Below are 19,902 nucleotides of genomic sequence, written 5' to 3'. Positions count from 1 at the left end.
ACACGGGATATCGTCTTGCTGGCACGCATCCTAGGACAGATGTAGCTGATCGGTGGGCTCCATAAATGGGAGCGCTGACAACTTCCCTGTGGTACAAAGGAAAAACCTTCATGTATGGAGTGGCTGAAGTAATTCAGAGCCCTCCAGGCAAGGTGCTGTGGTTTGTGCTGTGGTGGCTTACAGAAGTGCTTTAGTGAGTGTGGTTTGTCCAGACTGCATGTGATGGTACTGTGCATCACTGTGCATGGGGAAAACGGTACGAGTCAAGGTCACACAAGCTTTCTTCCCTAGGACTGCAACTGAGGCACCCTCCCACATCCCCTAAGGGCTCAACAGTGGGGCCAGTCAGAAAACTGGCCCAAAAAGCACTGTGGAGGCACTGTAATGATCTGTTTGATACAGGCCCCAGTCACTGGTACTCTCTGCTCTGCAGGGTGTCAGACTCCCCTCTCCTCTGGCAGACCAGATGGGACCCTGATGATTCCCTGATTGTGTTTGTAGGCAGGCTGAATGGAGGGAACATACGCAGAGGACAGTGTCTGAGTAGATTAGGGCCATTTCAATCCATTTGTTTTCGAATACACCATGTTTGGTTTGGGCCATGTGGGGTTTGTTTGATAAAGGAAGAACCATACTAATTGAATTCACTGGGTCAAGGGCAGTTCACCCGGGGGGAGGGCAAGGACGCAGCCGGAGGGATCTGCTATTAGGCAGGAAACTGCAAGAGCTTGGCTTTTCATCCTGGCAAAAGTCATGGGTCCTGGTCCCCCAGTCCCCCCAGTGAGCCTCCCGTGACAGTGGGAAGCCCACTGCCTAAGAAACTCACTGCCTCGTCAAGGCTTTTGCCTGATGCAGGAGGATAAAATGAGCTCAGGCTGTGTCTCTGAGCTGCCAGTCCGGTTTGTTGGTGGTGAGGGAAGGACCAAAGCTAGCTGAAGAAAAGTGCTTAACCATTTCAGAGCCAGTCCCTTCTCCTTGCAAACCTTATCAAAAGGAGGCTGGTGAGCAGCAGCAGCTCCCCTTCCAGACTCCCTTAGCACAAAGGCTCTGTATCCCTGCGCTAGTTGTGGAGAGAGTGAGCCAGTGAATGGAAAAAATCGGGCAAATAGGGAAGATAAAAAACGAATGAGTGTCTCCACCTCAGGCTGGAGATGCGATTGCTATGACTAGAAGCAAGAGGTGATGCAAATAATTATTAAAAAAAAATCAATGAGAATAGCAGCTTTCATTTATCTGCTGGAAATTGCCACAGGCTACGTTCAAGGGCAAAATCCATAGCATGTGCGTTCTAGTGGGGAATATTCCATCTGCCCCAGTAACCTCTCTTAATAGGCCCCACTGGCTTCAGGGGAGGCTGGCAGTGTTGACTGAGCACGACTCTAGTCTGATGTGATTGTCCTACAAATGGGAGGCGAGTGGAGGAGCAACGGGGAGTCCCTAATTACTTCCACAGAATATAAATCCATGATGGCTTTGACAGCTTCTGGAGCTGAGAGCAGTATCCCACTGCCTAGCACACCTCATGTCAGAGAACAGCTGGCTGTAATCCCACCTCCATCAACACCACCATCAGCACCCTGGGAGGAAAGGGAGAAGCAGAAACATGTGAACGGTGTGACACTTGATGGAGAAATTGCCTATTAGCTACAGCAGGGCTGGCCTTACAGATCCTGAGGCTCTGACACTACCTGAATTTCCGTGAATAGCTGTGCCTTTCCTCCTTGGCCTGTGATTTGTGCTCGGTACCTAATGCTCCCGTGAAAGACGTGGCCTTACATGTGTAGGGAGGATGTCTTGTTACTGTAAACTCACACTAGAATGTGAAGATGTTGGTCATCCATTCAGTGGGGACTCAGCCTCATTAAAGTGGTGGATTCAATTAATCTTCAGGACAAATCCTGGAAGATGGCAGGTCAGAAGTCTGTACTCCTCTTCCTCCTCCATAATTGCCCTTTATAGTGATCCTGCTAAAGGAAGCAAGCTTTAATAAACATGCCTGATTGATGAGGAAACCCATTGTGAACAGAAAAACAACAGTTCCTCCTGCCTGCTTTGGGAGCCGTTCCATCTTCCTCACGTACGCTGGCATATTCCAGCGCAAACATCCAGGTAGGGATAAATTGCTGTGGTGTAGTTTTATCTTGGGTTCAAGCGATATGTTATGACAAAGCATTTGTATCACCTGACGGTGTCTGCAAGACATTGTTGAGGCAGAGCTGCAATATGTGCAGCAAATGTTGGTGTAGATACAGCCCTGCTAGCTCTCATGATGAAAGATAGTGGGAACTGGCTGGTACCTGCTGTTTGGAGAGCACTTCAGTGCAGTCTCTCGGAGCAGCAGTTGTTTCCCGGTGATAGGATTAGTGGCTGCTGGAATCCGAGATCAGAGTGCTGTAGGAAGAGGGTCTTGCTATTGTTCTGAAGAAATGATTTTAGTAACATCTACTCTCCGCATACAGACAGGAATGCTCATGTCATCCATGTATTTGAGCAGTTTGTTGTTTTTTTCCTACAATGAAGGATTATTGCTAATTTCACTGGCCGAAATTCAACTAAACCACTGAATTCATGCAGCCTCTTGAATATGGATATAAAACTCATTCTGAATCTCACAGTTTGGACGCATCTCTAATGTGGTGGAGTTACTTTAGTCTTTACTGAAATGCAGCTTCCTTTGAGTGAATCACGGTAGACTGGCAAAGCAGTGTTAAATGACACTCTGGCAGGAAGTAAAGAGGATAATATTTCACTGAAGGAAAATTGCAGGAAGTCAGTAGAATGGCTGTTATCTTAGCTGGAGCTGGCATTTGGCCTGGTTACTAAAGATAACACCTTTCTTTTCCTCCAAGACTTGTCACTAGCTGCTTTATGACCATGTATCTTGATTTACATCTCACTCAGAACACCTCCAGCTGCAGAGCATCACCAGTGCCTAGGCGTGACTCACGGCTTCTCCACGGCATAGGCAAAGTTGAATTCTTCAGCCCCCAAGATGAGGGACTGGCGCGAGACTGCTTTTTCCCCAGGCAAGAGAAGAGTAGCGGGAATGGGTGCAACTGTAATTGCAGGCTGAAGAGGAGAGCACTGGGGAAGTGGGATTGCTACAACTACTGCTGCCAGACACCTGAGAGAGATCAGGTAAGTGACTGCTACATCTGTTCCGAATAACCCTGGCTTCTGTCTGAGCAGCCGCAGCCAGCGCCAGCCTGCCTTTCCAGAGCTCCCGCAGAGACTAAGTAGGCAGCACGCCGTCCCTGAGCGCGCTGCTGTCCTAGGCAACTCTCTGTTCTGCTTATTTCTATGACTGGCATCACGCTGAAGTTGTGAATTCTCATCTGGCGTAAAGGAAGAAAATCACATCTGACTCATAGCAATTGTTGAGATCTGGATTTATTTTCCAAGGCCTAGGCAGTGCTAGAAGCTGCTTAATTTCCAGGACCTAACGGGACTGCTGCCCCAAAAAGATAAGTGCAAAATGTGCACAATGATCAGTTGGATGTTTCTGATAATTTGTGTCAAGACTAGGAAATAGTTAATTTTAGAAATTGTTGATTATGGAGGGAGGTGTATTTTGTGAATTGCACACTGCCTGTCATGCTGAGCACTAAGGAAATACCGCTCTTGCTTCATAAATGGTTGATGGGGTTACCAGGGAAAGTTACTTGTCAAGGGACGTGCATTTACTCCACAGCTTGAGAAGTAAAAAGGTTACATCTCCAGCTGATATTCTCGTAAATCAATTTATGACTAAGTCCCTGCTGACTTTGACAGGCTGCGATGTGCGCTTACAACTTCTCTTGGTGGCTGAGGGAAGTTGCCTCATTTCTGCCACAAAGATCTCTTGTGACCTTGATAGCAGCTCATCTGGGATGACTGATTACAAAGAGTTTAAAACTAGATGTTTTGCTGCGTTGGTATTTTCATTCACACTCCTCTTCTGAACTCTCTTCCTAGTTTCCTTGAACTTCTCTCCCTCTCTGTTGCCAAAACGTCATGTGTGCATCTGGGAGGCATTCCAACTTCCAACTGCAGAAGTGGGTCACTCCTCATACACGCACATTTACAGTCTTTTGCAGATGCCCAGGCTCTAAGCATAGCACTAGGAGAACCTAAGAAGTGCTGTCATAGCCTGTTGCTTTCAAAGATTCACAGTATTGTCAGCTGGCATTAGCTCTCATATTTGTTCTCTCTGTCTGTCTGTCTACAAAACGAGATTTTGTAATGATCGCCCAGCTAAGGATGAATTATTAATTTGAGATGCTGAAGGAGATTTGTGTCAGAGCTCAGCTTTGGATGGGTGACTTGCACAGAGCTTAAAAGCATCTCTAGCTCATCTCCCTGCCTCATTCTGCATTCTGTGCCATTTCTCTCACTGCCTCAGGGCAGAATGTTTCAGAAAGTTGGAGTGGGAATATTTTTATTCATCCTGTTACATGAAGTTAATCTCGTGTAGCAAAGCAGCTGTGTAATGTTTTGTATTAAATCTCATGTCTTCCCTTGGGTGTGATTAAAATTCAGGTGAAGGGTTTTTTTAATTTTATTTTATTTCCCCTCTCCCATGCTCTCAAGGGGCCATTAGGCTTCATTCTTAATAGCTTGCCATCCCCTTGCCTCTGTCAGTCCTCCCGCACACGCAACTGCACTTCTCTGACTGATGAAGGGTGAAGGCTCTTTAGTGACTCGTGCACATGCTGCACATTAGTGAAGCCATTTCTAGCTCAGGTGAAGGAACGGCTGCTCCCTGGCACAGTGAATAAAGCCTTGGTTGGCAAATTTTCTGTTTGCCTCATTATAGCCCTGGAACACAGCGAATCCCAGTCAGGAGGAGACCAGCTGCTCTACCAATACCCTGGGCTTCCCAAAACTATTGCTTCATTTCAGTGGCTCTTTCCAAGAAAGCCAGAGTTTCCATTCTCATCCTTTCTAACAGGCCGTTGCTGCTGCTTGCGACAGAGGTGTTTGCCCCCATTCTGCAAAGTTAAAGAGAAAAGCCCCTTCTGCCTGTCTCTGACCCTCCTTTCCCTACTCATTCGCTGCTTTGCGACTTTATCTGTGGAGCCAAAAATGAGATCACCTGGAAGACAACGTAGAGACCTGATAGGGAGGGAGGGAGGGGTTATCAGAGGGATACACGGGGGAAAGTAAAGAATTAGAGTGAAAGTCCTACAGGGAACACACCAGGCCTGGAGACAGAGAGAGAAAACGAGCCTAGAGAAAAGAAGAGGAGATGAAAGCAGGAGAGAGGCACGTACTGAGAAGGAGGAAGATGGAAATGTGCAGACTGGGTTGCAGACTGCGCAGAAGGAACTAACCTGAGGGCGTGCACCGCTCCCGCACCTCTACTAGGGCAACTGAAACTGTCTTAAAAGCAGTGCTGCAGAAGTGGTTTGGGCAAACCCTTGTTCCTCTCTAAACTCCTTAGTCTTGACTCAGCTGTACTTTTCATGATTTCAGAAAAGTCCGGTTAACATTTTTTTCTTAATGTTTTTAACTTTCACAGCCACTTCTGCAATTTGTTATCACAGTCAGGATCACAAGTGCCAAAACATGGCATGAAAGGCTGTACAAAGGGGCTGGCTACAACAAGAGGGAGGAGCAGGAAGCTTCGGAGCCTTTGCCAGGCTTTCCATACTTCTCAGGTTTCAAGGGTTTGCTGGATTCAACCTTCTAGTAGACTGGAAGAGTGCCTTGGGGATCTTTCCAACAGAATCTAGATTCTGGATTCTTCTCTGAGGGTAGCTCAGAAAAACAGGAAACAAGGAGATGCTTCTTTTCCCTTGCTTTGTACACTTTTGTGATGGATGTACAATCAGTTAATCTCAGTAGGTGGCTAAGGGCTACTTAGCTAAGAGAATGTGTCCTTGGCATTGTTTCATTGAAATCAGTCTAGTAAAACCAGGGGTGAAGCTGGCTCCAACCTTTAATAAATCCACAGTTTATCTCTTCCTGATAGGAAACAGCAGCTAGTAACTCACAATGTTGTTTAAAACATTCACAGCAGGAATCAGTCAGATAAGGGACTCGCATAGTTCCAACCTGGCCTACAAGTGGCCTACATATTTTTAAGCTGTAAAATAACCATATTTGTACAACAGTCGTTCCGACTAATGAGTGTCCGGCCAGTGTAAGGGTTTTTATCTTCAGGTAAAGAAACCTCATGTCTGAAGTAGCTGATAAAGGTGCAATCATGTGGTCTGATCACAGGTTAGGGGCCCTACATTCTAATCCTGATGCCCACTTGGGGAAATCACTGCATATGCCTGGCATTCATTTGCTCTCGCTTGTAAAAATGGGAGGCTGGTTAATTCGTGCCTGGTGAAGGGTTCATTTTATTATCACATTTTTGAAAATAACTGATCTTAACCTAGCACCAAGTCTGCCTCAATCCCACCGCGCAGCATTCGGCAATTTCACAGCTCCCGTACCCAGCATGGATGCTCTATTCACTCACAGGTTCCCTTCTGTTAACAGAAGAGCAGGGCTGCCTTACGCACACATGCACAGAAGGACTCTTGAGACTGAGGACAAAGAAGCAAAACTTGAGCAGTTTTGTTCCTGCCCTGCCCGTGTGTTTGCTTGGAAGGGGGGTGAATGACAAGTGAAAAGGGGTCTGCAAGAAGTACAAACTTTTATTAAAGAAAGTAGCATAACTGAGAAAAAACAGAGAAGCTTCCAGGAGCAAGAGAAAGCTGTGTACTTTGCGACAGCTATCCCAATGAGGTTATAGTAGCATCACCATCCAATCATTGCTTCATGGACTTGTTAGGATACGACATCTCCATCTGTCACTGGAGATCGGTCCAGATCTTAAAAGCTACACCCCGCTTAGGGCACTGAATTTGATCATGAAAAATTCTGGGATCATGTGTGATGTCCAGCAACCTTTACGCCACACAAATCGAGTGCCAGTCGTAATGCTCTAAGTCACTGACACTGTGGCGGCGTTTTACAGCCTTCTTGCGGTCATTTTACACAGCCATGAGTGTTTATCCCAGTGTTTAGACAGCAGACAGTCCAACTTTCTGGATTTAATAAAATTCTATCTTATGTGATTCCAGGAAAAACTTTAGGTCCTTCCATGCCAAAGGTCGTAATTTCAGCAACCTCCCAGCTAACCTGTAGTGCCCACGTAAACCAACTTCTGCAGAATGGGGAATAGTTTTGCCGTAGGACTCCACGCTACCTCCTTTCACCTAAGGGCCCGGTGGGACGACTGATGCGGAGTTCTGATGATGTGCTGGTTTTGTTTTTCTCCTTAACCATGTTGCATGTGCTTCAGGAGAATTTGCTTGGATAGGACCTTCTCCCAGATTTAAGGGGAGCTATCACCACTTTTCTGGCTAGGGATCCCTTGCTATATAGAGACGTTCGAATCCTGTGCTTCAGCTGGCTCTCTGGAGGGAGTCATTTGGGGAGAAGGGAAGCAGCGAAATAGTTTGATGAACGGCATCAACTTACATCCCCCAGGAGGATTCCATATGTTTTTAGCAGATGTTTAACAAGTTATGGCAACACAACTGGCTATGTTGAAACAAACTGCAGGGTGACCATCTAACTGTTGTCAGAAGTGAAGTTTTCAACACCTCCATCTGCCCCCTGGCAATTACTGCTTTTCTCTGCAGATACCTCTGAACTGCGTACCATATCTTTGCCAGAAAAATCATGAAGAACTCTAACGGTCCAATAAAGTGTTATTTAATTGGAACATCTCAAGGAACAATAGGCCCTGAAGCTACGTTTGTTAGCTTTCTTTTTTTTGAAAGGACAAAGGTGCTTTGTAAAATCTTATGAGAATAAAAATAGCTTCAGGATTTTAGTGTCAGCTGGAGTTTTAAAAGTGCATTTGAGCCTCCTCTCTTTGTGTTAGAAGAGAAATGCAAATGCCAGGAAGTGTCAAAACATTTGAGGATAGATGTTTGGATGAGTAAGGCACTTGTCTGGGATCCAGGATCTCCTAGCTCACGTCCTAGAGCTGCCGCAGACCTCGAGTACTTTTTCAGCATTCATTCTTCGTGCCTCAGTTTCCCATTTGTAAATGGGGATAACTGTTCTTCTGTATTTGTCTCTCTTGTCATGTTTAAACGTGTAGGGGAAAGGGACTGCGGGGTTTCTGGTACAATGGGCGCCTCTGTTTTGCTTGTCCTTAGTGAAAATTACTAAAAAAGATTGTGGGAAACAAAGTTTGTTTCCATGTAGGGTTCAAGAGGTACCGAAAAAGCTCAGCTGCAAATTTCAGAGGAAATATGAACGCGGAGAACTTTCTCAGAGGATGTGCAGTTGGAAATCTTGGGGTTTTGGCATAAGCTCCATTTTAGGAAACTTCACTTAAGGAAAAAAAGCAAACAGTGGCCAGGATATTTTCTGGGTGTTTTTCAGTTCAGTAACGTACAGCTTTACCTGTTGTTAGCAGCGGAGATGGCTATCATCTTAAAAAGATGTTCATTTTGCTTTAAAAGTATCCGTTCAATGCCGAATATTAAAATTATTACAAAGAATTCTCTTAATTGAGATTTTTCTGGGCAGAGTCCAAGGGTTCATTCAATCGTTGCTTCTGGAGCTTTGGTTTTAGGCACCACTGCCAGTTCTTTTGTGTAATCTTGCAACTTCAAAGACAAGGAAGGAGGGAGGTGGGCAGGAAAGCGTTTAGGAAAATTATGTCTACCTATTTAAGTATCTCAATGAGCACGAAGTGTTGTTCGTGGATTGGATCATCTTAAGAAGAGCATGTCTTTTGCCCTAGAAGTCTGCTTCCCATCTTGTGGTCTGTGGGTCTGAGAGACACGAGAAGGTCATATGTGAAATGATGACAAAACATGCTTTTTCACTTCAGAAAAACATACATGTATGTTACCGCGTGATCCGGTAAATATGAAAACAAGGCTGGGAAAAAGAAATCTGTAAATGAATATTCAAAACGCAGCTTAGTTCCTGATTTAAAAAAAAAATAAAAAATTACCATGGCAAAGCTGCATGAGGGCCTGTGATATTTTTTTTTTTTCTCCAAAATGTTAGTTGTTGCTTGGATGAAAATGATTGGGAAATGCTGATATTGACAAAGAAACCAACTCGTAAACAATTTAGCTTCAGTTTTCCCAGCTGAGCCTGGGAAAGCAAAACTGGGTTGAAAAATACACTGGCAAGGTTTTAATTATGATTTTAATAATGCAGCTTGAACAAACCTCTCGCTACCAGTACATCAACTGCCCCCTCATGCTGCTTTCCCAGGCCTGACAGAGGGGCCCTGGGAAAGCAGGCTGATAGCAGATGAGAGAGCATACTGATCAGTGTCACTTCAGTCAGCGCTACAAGTGCTTGACATCTCGGAAAAACAAGATCGCTTACTTTGCTGTCTTTATCTGGGAGCAGGCGATCAGGTTCAGACAGTCAGGTTGTCATCTTAAGCTCTTTGCGGCTAAGACCTTGTTTGTTTTGCGCTTTCAGAAGTGCCATTCAGTCTCACGGCAGAGTTAATAACACTGTGTGATTTCTACCGAGCACAGATTGCTCCTGGAATGTGCCATGCTTATCTGGAAAGAGACTGGTACGCGGGTTCCAGCGTGCAGATGCCAGAGAGTTTCCTTCTGCCCATCTGCCTAGGCAATGAGCTGGGCTGCGTGGCAGTCCAGCTCCAGGAACCACAGCCAAGCTGGATCGTGGTTGGATTCCTGCTTTATCCGCCTTCACAGCAAATTGGGAAAGGCGTGCGTAGAACTACCGGGAGAAAATAATAGGAAAAGAAGGGGAGCAGCCTGAAGGCAAAGGAAGTGGGAGGAAAGGGGGGGAGGCCAGGGAAGGAAGCAACAGGGAAACTGAAGTTGAGAACTACGATGTGAAGCACAGCCAGGAAAGGTTCATTACAGAATCACAGAATCACAGAATCACTACGGTTGGAAAAGACCTGTAAGATCATCAAGTCCAACCTGGAAAAAAAAAAAAACCCACCACACAACAACAACAAGCCACAACCCACCCAACACCACACAGCACCATGTCCATCAAGCTACATCCCACAATGCCACATCCACATGCTCCTTGAATACCTCCAGGGAGGGTGACTCTACCACCTCCCTGGGCAGCCTATTCCAATGTTTCACTACTCTCTCAGTAAAGAACTTTTTCCTAATATCTAGCCTGGGTTAGCTGTATGGAGCGAAATCCAGTTCTCTCAAAATCCACACGGTTACACCAGTGAGGAACCTGCCCCGATTTGTTCACGGCTTCCCAACATCGCAGTTTCTGCTTCTGAAAACTCAAGCCTATCAGAAGTGTAACGGAGAGACTCTTCGGCTTATGATACAGATGATGTAATATTCAAGGGCCAGACCCTTCAGACAGTGGGAGGGCTGCAGCTCTGGGCGCTTCTGAAACAGGAGAAAGCGGCTTTAGTGTTTTGGGCTAAACCATGGAACTGTTTCCTTGTTCTGACTTCACTTCAGTGATGTATTATTTATCAGAAAACAAGGAAACCAGCCCTCTCACAAATTTATCTACGGTAAAATTGTTTTTATCCAAGGTTGCTATTATGCTTTAAGTTCACAGAGGATATACTATATCCTTTACACATAACAACGAACGTAAACCCCAGCTTTAAATGCAAAACTCAGCTCAGTGCTGGCTGGGATTCACAAAGCAGTTCCTTCATGACAGCGAAAGCACTATAAACTCGGGAAGCTCATTTTCAATAGTGGCCCTGAAATTGCACAGTTGAGCATGTAAGGGCACTATTGTGTCTACGCGAGCATGTGGGAGATTTGAAAGCTGGGGTCACGTCTAGTTGACTTCTGTTCATTTACGAAACAGTTTTGTAGAATCAGGATGGAAAACAGAAAACACATACAAGTCTTAGGATGCATTGCCCTGTACTTTTTTCCAAAATATCAGAATAATGATGTCACCGAGGGTGGGGGGCAGTTGTTGGAAAAATGCCAAGAGTGCCCCCGATGACGAAGGGATCTTGTCTATAGAATCTGGAGCTGTTTAAAACTGTGGTGTTTTGGGCAGGACTAAGCCCACTCAGTTTCCTAGAAACCCTCTGCATGAGGTGCGTGCATTGGGCCGCAGAAGAGGGGTAGGAGTCGGGCGGCTAGACAGAAACACACACACATTTTCATGGTTTATTCACCGGGTACACAGCAAAATTGCCCGGCGTGTAGGGTCCTGAAACGGGCCCTGTGACAGTGCAGGGGTAACTGTGTGAGATGTTGTGACGGGGGAGTGCAGAGGGAGGACCGACGGAGCCCAGCGTGACAGGTCTGCAGAGCACGAATGAAATCTCTGCCTGGAAGAGCCATGATCTGCTGCTGCTCAAGGGGTGTGACAAGCCAGCCTCCTGGAAAATAGCACTCTGAGTCCTTTGCAAAGGAATGGGATGAGGAACAAGGCTATTACTTCGTGTCAAACTGTGTCTAATAAAGAAATGGAAATCCCCTACTCTGCCACAAAGACCATGGAGAGGTAGGATCATGCTGTGACACAAATAAATGAATAGTGAAACAGAAATGGAAAAACATGGGCCCAAACCTTACAAGAAAATATCAGACCTTGAAATGATTGCCTGTCTTAAGCAATAGACTGTAACAAAACATGCGTTACAAATACGATCTGGTTGTCTAATCTCGTTTTGCTATTACACAGAAATGGATTTGGGACCATAACTGTTAAATTCTATGTGTATCTCCCCATTTTTATATCGCATTAGGAAAAAAAGAAAGCCAACGCCAACAAATATCTGCACCTGGGGAGCCTTGTAACTGTTCATTACCAGATATATGAGGCATTAACAGAGATATTTATACAGAGATGCTGGCGCATCTTTTTTCCTTTGCACCGCACTGTTAGACATTCGTGTTGCCTCCGGTTCTTCCAATAAGCTTTGAGGGTCCAGATCCGCATCCCCCATCTTGTAGAGCATCATGAAATAAATGGGACTTCTTATCAGCCCAAGGACCTGTCTGCATAGGACCACTTGCAGGATCTGGCCCTTGCGGGACTGCAAATTCTTTAGTGCTGTCCGTGTTGTTACATGTGAGCACAATGTCCAATTTACTAACGCCCTTGCTCCTGAGCTATTGATTCTTACTGAGACACAGCGTTACTTCTGCGCACTTTTTCCTCCCTCAATTTCTTTCCCTCCAACCCAGCAAGTACCTTTGTGAGCACCAGGATGAGTGAAGCGTGATTTCCCCAGGGGATAGTTGAGTTCAGCCCCGCTGTGGATTCCCTGGTATCTGTGGATGCTGTTGGACTCGGGGTACAGTTGTCCTATGTGCAAGAGCAGCAAAAGAGATGGCCTCTTCTACACAGTTATCTCTTTTTCTGAAGTTTGTAGTTGTCAGACTTAATTGAAATTGTTTAACTGGCTCGGAAGTTATTGGCGAGCACACGGAGCACCACTGCACAAGCCGTGTTTCCGTAGGGAACCAGGCTTAGGAGGGTTGGCTTTTCCCGTGTCGCAAACATGGGCTCTTCGCTTGGTTTGGTACGCGTTTTTGAAAGGCTTTCCAATCCCGCGGTGTCGTTCTTTGTCCGAAGTTTCTCTGACAGGTCTCCGAACGCATTGAGGCAGCTCTCTCGAAGATGTCGGTCACCGGGTGACCTCCCACCTCCCCGGCCCCTTTCCTGTGCACCCCAGGGATCACCCCCGCTGCCTCAGGAGCCCATCGGGTGTTACGGGGGGCACCCTGGAGAGGGGGAGTGTGTGGCTCTCCTTCCTCCGTGCCTCCTGCGAGCTCGGGGGGCTCAGGGCTCACCCCCCGCCGCGGGAGGCTCCCAGGCTGCCTGTCCCCGGGGCCACCCTCCCCGGGCTGCCGCTCTCGCACCCCCGGCTCGGGGCACGTTATGCGAGGGACGAGCCCCCAGGCTGCCCTCGGCCACCCCGGCACGCGGGAAGTTTTCCGGCGGGGCGGGGGGGGGGGGGGGGGGCGGCGGCGCGCCCAGCCGCCGGGGCCGGGCCGAGGCGGGCGGGGCCGGGCCGGGCCGGGCCGGGCCGGGCGGGGGCGGGGGAGGGGGCACGGCCGGGAGGTGGAGCCGGCTGCGCGGGCGGCTCCGGCGCTCCGCGGCTGCCGGGCACGGGGCGCGCACGGCAGTGGGAGCCCAGCGCCGCCGGGAGCCGCCCGCCCGCTCCCAGCTCGCTCGGTGCCCGGGGAGCCGCCGCGGGAGCCCGCTGCAGCCGCCGGCAGGTAAAGAGCCGCGGGTCGCTTCTCGGCGCCCCGGCCGTGCGCGGCAGCCTTTCCCCGGCCGGCCCCGCCGAGGGTCCCGGCCCCCCTGCCAGCGCTGCCGGCTTGGCACCGCACCGCACGGCCGCTGCCCTCCGCCGCGCCGGGCTGGCGCTGGGGGCACCCGCCGGAGGGGGCTCGCCTCCCCCCGCCGCCGCGTCCTTTCCCCGGGGAGGGGGGGGGGGGTGCGGCAGCGCGGCGGCTCGCCGGGCTGCAAGTTTCTCGGGGCCGAGATGCCAGTCCGCCTGACAGCAACGCGGGGGGCGGGGGGGGCGGTGTGTGCTCCCGGCTTCCCAGCTCTGGGAACACCGCTCCGGGCTCGGGCCCCGGGGGAGCCTCTCGTGGTCGGTCCCCGGGAGCGCCTCGGGAGTCCCCGAGTCTGCCCCTCCATATTCCCGTGTTCCATCGCCCCCCGCCCCGAGCCCCCCCCCGGCGGGAGGCCGCGCCTGGGGCGCTCTGCCGCCCTCTCGGAGCGTTTTGGGGTGTGCCGCCGCCCCTGGAGTTTGCCTGAGGAAGGGGGGGAGAGTTACCCACGTTTCCGACTTCAGCCCAGTCCGGTGGGAATCTCCTCTCCCACTCTTTGCTGAGGGGCGAAGTGCCCTCCCGCCGGCCCGGCTCGGTCCCCGGGGTCTGTCAGAGGTTTACAGCCGCACCGAGGTGTTAGTGGGGTACCCCCCCACTGAAATGTGGGGCTTTTACAAGCTGTACAGCTGGGCGCTTGAAGTTTTATGGCAACTTTTGCATTAAAATGTTGGAGCGAGCGAGTCGGCGGCGTTTTCCGATGCGCTGTACTGGGGTGGTTTCCTGTGAAGTCTGTTCGGTAATTGTAATTTCTTCTTTTCTCTAGCACTTCTCTCAGCAATTAGTAAGCTCAGCCTGATTCCTGCCTGCATTCCTACAATAAGAGAAAATCTGAACGCAATTAATAGACTCTAGGCACATATTTCACTGAATAGCCAGTGGCTACCAAAGCTACTTGGGCAGAAGTGTGCTGGAGATGGCTGTGTGCCTGGCTGGGTGCAGGCAAATTGTGAGCGCGGGCTTGCCCTGGGTTTTTACTAGTGGGTAGAAAGTGTGTGGAGTTATTAAAGAGTCGCCTTAATGCAACAGGATGTATCCCAGTGTTTGATGGATTCTACCGGTAAAAGGATTACCTTGGTATTCAGCGCTTTTGTAAGGAGCGGCAGTTGTTCCGTCGCACAGGGGTACAAAACTGAGAGCGAACGACAGCGATGTCATTGGGAGAAATAGGCGCGTTCTTTGTCTTCTTCATAATTTGGGGGCAATCTTTCAAATTTGACTGTGCAGCGTCGTGCACAGATGCGCTTCTTTATCATCTGCTTTCCCCGAAGTGTTTGTAGAGTATGTAAAAATGATTCCAATGTTTGACCCTCCCTGGAAAGCAGTTAATGTTGCTGTATTTGTTGTGGCCGAGGTACAGCTTTTGTTGGCGTAAGCTAAAATACCGTGCAATACAATTGCCATGAATTTAGGCGTAGGGAGGGTGAGAAGAGGAAAGGAAGAGCTTTAACTTTTCTGACATATTCCGGACTGCCGGCAAAATCAAGATACAGTTTCTAAGGATTGTCGCACCCTTTCTGCAAAGCAGACCTTTCCCACAGATCGCCTCGCTGCCCAAGTCGCTGTGTGTTTAAACCCGTGCGAGATGCAGGTGAACGGGTGGTTGTTCCTCCTTGGGAAAGGGACAGGCCGAGGTGAGCCGTCCGTTGGCAATCCGGCGGGTGACGGGGACGCGGTGGGAGCCGGGGGGATGCGCTGTGCTGGGGCCCGGTGCCCTGGGCAGCCCACGGGGGACCAGCTCCGTGGGAAGAGGGCTCGGGTGGGTGATGCTGGTGGATTCCACGAGAGGGCTTTCTTGCCGTGCGGCTCTTCCAGCGCAGCCTTCGCAGCGCCGGCCGCCCCTCCGCTTGCCTCGTAAGTCCGGAGGAGCAACATGAACTCGGGGGTGGCTTTCGCTCACAGGGTAAGGATTTCAGATTTCCTTTGTAAATTATGGGGAAATCCCTTTATTCCCCCTGGGGTGTAAGGATAAGACATTCTGGGAAGAACACCAGTCTTCCGTTTCCAGGCTCGCTTGAAACTTCTATCCCAGCAACTTAATTTCCCCACAGTGGAAAGAGAGAAGAGGCTGAGTGTATTTTTCACAAAAGAGAAGTGGGGTCTGAGTGTTTGCATCCTCGCCCCAGCTGATGGCAACGAATGACTCTATCCTGGCCTGATCTCATTTTTGGCTGCTTTAACATGTATTATACTTCTCAGGGTGGGGCTGGGCGAAAGGGAAACGGGAATCATTGTGCGCATATGAAAATGCTGAGCTATCCTTAGGTCCTTTGCCAAGTTGCCTGTGTGTTGTTTAATTCAAATAATTCCATACACACAGCATTGCAGGTCTGTTTTAAAAGGCAGAAACTGTATCTGTTACCGGGAATAATATTGCAGCTCATAAAACATGGGTAACATCTGTTACTGTGACTTCAATTTGTTTCTCTCTTCTTGGAATAACCAAGGTGACAGCTCAGACAGTCAGGTTTAATGTCCTGTGCTAAACCTTTGGTCCTGCGTCCCGTGGCTAATTGTGACTCACAGAATCAATAAACCCAGCTCCCGCTCGGCTGCAGCGGCTCGACGGGGGAGCGGGAAGGGCTTCAAACCACCTCGCTGTGCGGAGCCAGTCCCAGACGGCAGATGACGGTGGACAAATTTGGGGTTCTGTAAAACGAGGTCTATCGTGCGCGCTTGCCGCTTTCAGTGCGGCGGAGCTGGCTGGGATCTTGGCGTTCTCTCAGCGTTAGGGCTGAGCAAGGGAGAGAGAGGGTCTGCACTGCTGTAGGGGTAGTATTTTCCCTCCTAGCACCTTTTATCTTGCCTTAATCTATCCCAGGTTGAATACTGTAGGCAGTTGAAGCAGAGCCATCTCATGCTTTGATGTGTGTTTATTGGCTCTAGCTTCTCATTCTCTTGCCTTTTTTTTTTTTCCCCAAGTTGGGTTGCTCTCTTCCCACCCCACCTCCCCAAACAAAAAGAATTCGAGCGAAGGAGGCAAAAAGTGAATTAAGTGACTTCGTATTTGTGAATGGGTTTTCTTGCTTTGCCCCTGCCTTCCTTGCTGCGTTCTGTAAGATCCCTTCATAATTAAAATATTATGACTATCCTTATGGTAGCCCTTCACTTGTGGCAAGGATCCTAATTTGACGTCAATGCAAAAATACTAGTTTCTGGCATAAGGGCAGATGACATTTCATCAGCTAGTGAATGCCCGTTTTTTTTTTTTTTTTTTAAACCACAGTGCTAAGACCATATGGGCAGATAATGAGTTTAAGCTGATAAACAGCTTACAGATTTGCCCAAATAAAGGACTTTCTTCCTAGAAGACACGTTTTCCTTTAAAATAAATAATGCAGTTCCTGTGTTTTTATTTAATTATCTTGAGTCCTGTCTGTTCTCACCAGGCTGCAGGAAAACAGACACAACTGCTCTGGGAGCAGGAGCTACTGGATTTATGGGGCCGTGGGTCTTAGATGAGGAAGGACTGGAAAAGAGACGTTCAGATGCTACAAAATTAAGGCTTAAGGTATACAAACAAGCAGATGGTGGTCCAAGTTGTATTTGGAGAGTTTTGCGAGGTAGCGCATGGTTCCTGACATCTTGAAGATGAGTCATTGCATGAGGTGGTGGTAGGTCCAAGGGCTGTTTGGGAGCTATAATTAAACCAGATGAATATCTATGCTCCTTGCTAATCCTGTGAGGCTGCTGGAGCCGTCCTTGTTTGGGGGTACTGTTGCAAGATAAACCTTACTTTTGCTTTTTCAAGAGTTTTTGACTAATGTTAGTATGATTTTTTTGTTGTTGTTGTTTGGTTGTTTTTTTTTTTTTAACTTAAACTGACTTATCAAAAAAATGTGAGGGAAAGATTTTGGATCCGTTTTTCTTGTTGGTTTCTGAGAAAAAACCGCAAGTAGTACAGTGAGGGTTGGAAAGTAGCTTGCTTTGGGAAGTGGTGGTCTTCAGTTGTCATTTTAAAATAGTGACTCAAACCCAAGTAATGTATTTGCGTGAGAGGGCAAAGCCTGTGTGTTTCTCCCCCAAGATGCATAGGAATGAGCTGTTTGGGATCTGAAAGTGCTCGTTCCCTTTCAAGCTGTTTCTTAGGCATTCTCTTTTTTCATTTTTTTTTTTTTCTTGGAAGTGATTGCTAATCTTAATTCAGAGTAGCAAATGAAGGAAGAAAAAGGTTGTACGGAAAAATGGGTCAAGACAACTCCATTCTTTCTCACGATGCTTATTCCTTCTGAAACTTCCTTAAATATTTTGTGTTGTCCGTTCCCTCCCTTCCCACCACTTCTCAGCACTGGGGAGATTGCTGGACTTTAATTGTATTTCATACGAGGATATTTTCCAGATGTCTAGAGCTTTGCTTTCTGATTGTCGCTGCTATCTCATTTGTAACTGATATGACAGCAGTGTTGCATTTGGTCCTACCGTTGCTTGTGACCGCACAGTTCAGCATTCCTCTCCTGTCTGTTCCTTCCCCTACACCAACATTTCTTATTTTCTTTTCACTGCTCTTTGCAGCCTTGAGTTTCCAAAATGGTGAATGAGTTACCCTGTCCCTTAGTTCCGGAGGATTCGTGTGAATTCACTGCCCACCAAAGAGTTGATGGGACTTCTTTGTTTTTTTTTCCCCCTCCAACCTCTTGCCTTGGAGCATTTAGCAGCTGCTTTGCTGTTTATTGTTTCTGCATTGGTAAAGATCATGGGCTAATTTAGTATAAATTGTCTGAGACGGAAAGAAGTGGCAGTAGGAAGGCAGTGCATTGATCTTATTTTTGTTAACACCACCAGCTGCTGAACCAGTTTGTCAGCATGTTTTTATTTATTTTTCGCACAGATAAGATTTAAAGAAACAAACGATAAAGATGTTTTACTCTTACAAATTGACCCCAATGGAATTTGCTTCTGCACCTCTGCCACCTTCTGTTCTCTAGGAATGGGCTTGAAAGAGTTCCATTTTCCCAAAGTTTAGAAGCAGCAGCATGTGCTCTTCCAGGGCAGCGGAGCTGTGCTGGAGGTGCTGTTCTCATGGGTCTCCCTCAGAGCTGGAGGCAGAGAGGCTCAGTATCCTGGTGAGTTGGAGATGCCTGATTTTTGGATCTGAATTGCCTCTGCAGGTGCCTTGATACGGGAAGCCTCAGATGACCGCATGCCTAACGTGGATGCTTCGTATTTGGTGGGCTGAGACTAGACTTACAATATGCAGTGGATGTTACGTGACAATTGACAGTATTCCTGTGGTGGCATTTTGCCCTCACCAAATTCAGTGAAAAGAAAACCCAAACCAGTATCTTCTTGTCCTCAGATATGATGGAAGTGGGTTTTTGACTATCACAGGTTTTTAGTACAGGTCTTGTTTCTGCACAGGATCCCTCATGCCTGTGTAGTCCCTCCAAGGAGGATTCCAACGAATGGTAAGTCTTTGGGGTTCTTGTCCTCTGGGGCTTTTTTGGGCCATCAGGGTGTTCCCTTTGCTATCGATTTACTAAATAAACCTGTTCTAAAATGGAAGTTTCCAGCTACTTGAGAGCAGATGTGAAAGGTCACTGTAGAAGAGTCAATTCTTAAACCCAAATGAAGTTCAGATTTTTTTTAGACCAGTGTATCACTTCAGGAAGAAACAGAGGATGCTTTTGATGACATAACCATTGCTGCAACTGAATCTCGTCCATGTGCTTGACAATACTTGGTTCTGTGATTATGAAAGGGGCTGCATGATTTTGTGAATTAGGGCTTAGGTCTGAGTTTGCTCAGCTTAGCTGTTGATTGTCTTTGGTTAGTTCTTCGCTGTCCCTGCCCTTCTGTCTCTCTCGTTCAGCTGGAGCATAGCCATGTTAGAGAGGGACTTTCTTGGGGTGTCTGTGTGGTGCCTAGTGCGAGCTGGAGTTTGCCCTAGTTAGTTTTCAGAAAGCAGTGGAACAAGCACCCTCTTTACCCCTGATCTCTGCGATGTTAGTGTCAGGGCAAAATCTGACACTGGTTGTTGATCCTGGGGAAGTGGAACTGAACCAAGCTGCTAATGTGAGAAGTCATGTAGTAGAGCAGAGATAATAATAGCTCTTATATTCTTTCAAACTTCTCACTTGAGTCATAAACAGCTTTAAATACATCTTATGCCATCCCAGATGTCTGGAAAGCTGACAAGACAGATGAGCGAAATGGGGTATGGGACCATATGGTGACTTGTGGACTGTGGGTCAGTGGCGCAGCCTGGCAGGGGCTCGGGAGCTTGGGGGCCTTGGCTGCAGCTCGGGTTGTATATATTGTGCGTGATTACGGTACCGGCCGTTTCTGCAGCTCTGTGCTGCTCGTAAGGCTCGGCACTGAAATTGTAATGCTAGCAGCTTTTTTCATGGCCCGATGCCCAGTTTGAAGAAGGGTGATTTTGGTCATGTTGCTAGACGTACGTATTCATGGCCCCGTTTCATCTGTTGAATTTAATCTGTTGGGGTATTTTTAACGTTATTATGGAAACAGTTACTATATTTACTCCTTATGAAAAGCTCAGTGTATGACAGTCTATGAGGAGGGAGTTCTAGAGTAATAAAGATAGCACTTAATGATGGTGTCTACACCTTCAGGGGAAAATGGACTAAATGAACTGCCTGGCACGTCG

At 47.8% G+C, this 19,902-nt stretch overlaps 1 protein-coding gene across 2 annotated transcripts in view; it reads left to right on the top strand.

Moving 5' to 3' along the window:
- The first annotated feature begins 3,122 nt into the window (after positions 1 to 3,122).
- The window catches only part of TSPAN18 (tetraspanin 18), a 135,536-nt gene continuing 118,756 nt past the window's right edge, over positions 3,123 to 19,902 (top strand). Inside the window, exon 1 of one of the 2 annotated variants that reach the window (XM_059819418.1) lies at positions 3,123 to 3,138. The gene's annotated coding sequence lies outside the window, so the exon portion shown is untranslated. Of the gene's footprint in view, positions 3,139 to 13,130; positions 13,179 to 19,902 lie in introns of those variants that run through there. The other variant, XM_059819417.1, reaches the window with a different exon arrangement.

Source organism: Gavia stellata, chromosome 7 (genome assembly GCF_030936135.1).
Source record: "Gavia stellata isolate bGavSte3 chromosome 7, bGavSte3.hap2, whole genome shotgun sequence".
NCBI lineage: Eukaryota > Metazoa > Chordata > Aves > Gaviiformes > Gaviidae > Gavia > Gavia stellata.
The sequence above is the reverse complement of the archived record's forward strand: the minus strand, read 5'-3'. Positions and strand labels throughout refer to the sequence as shown.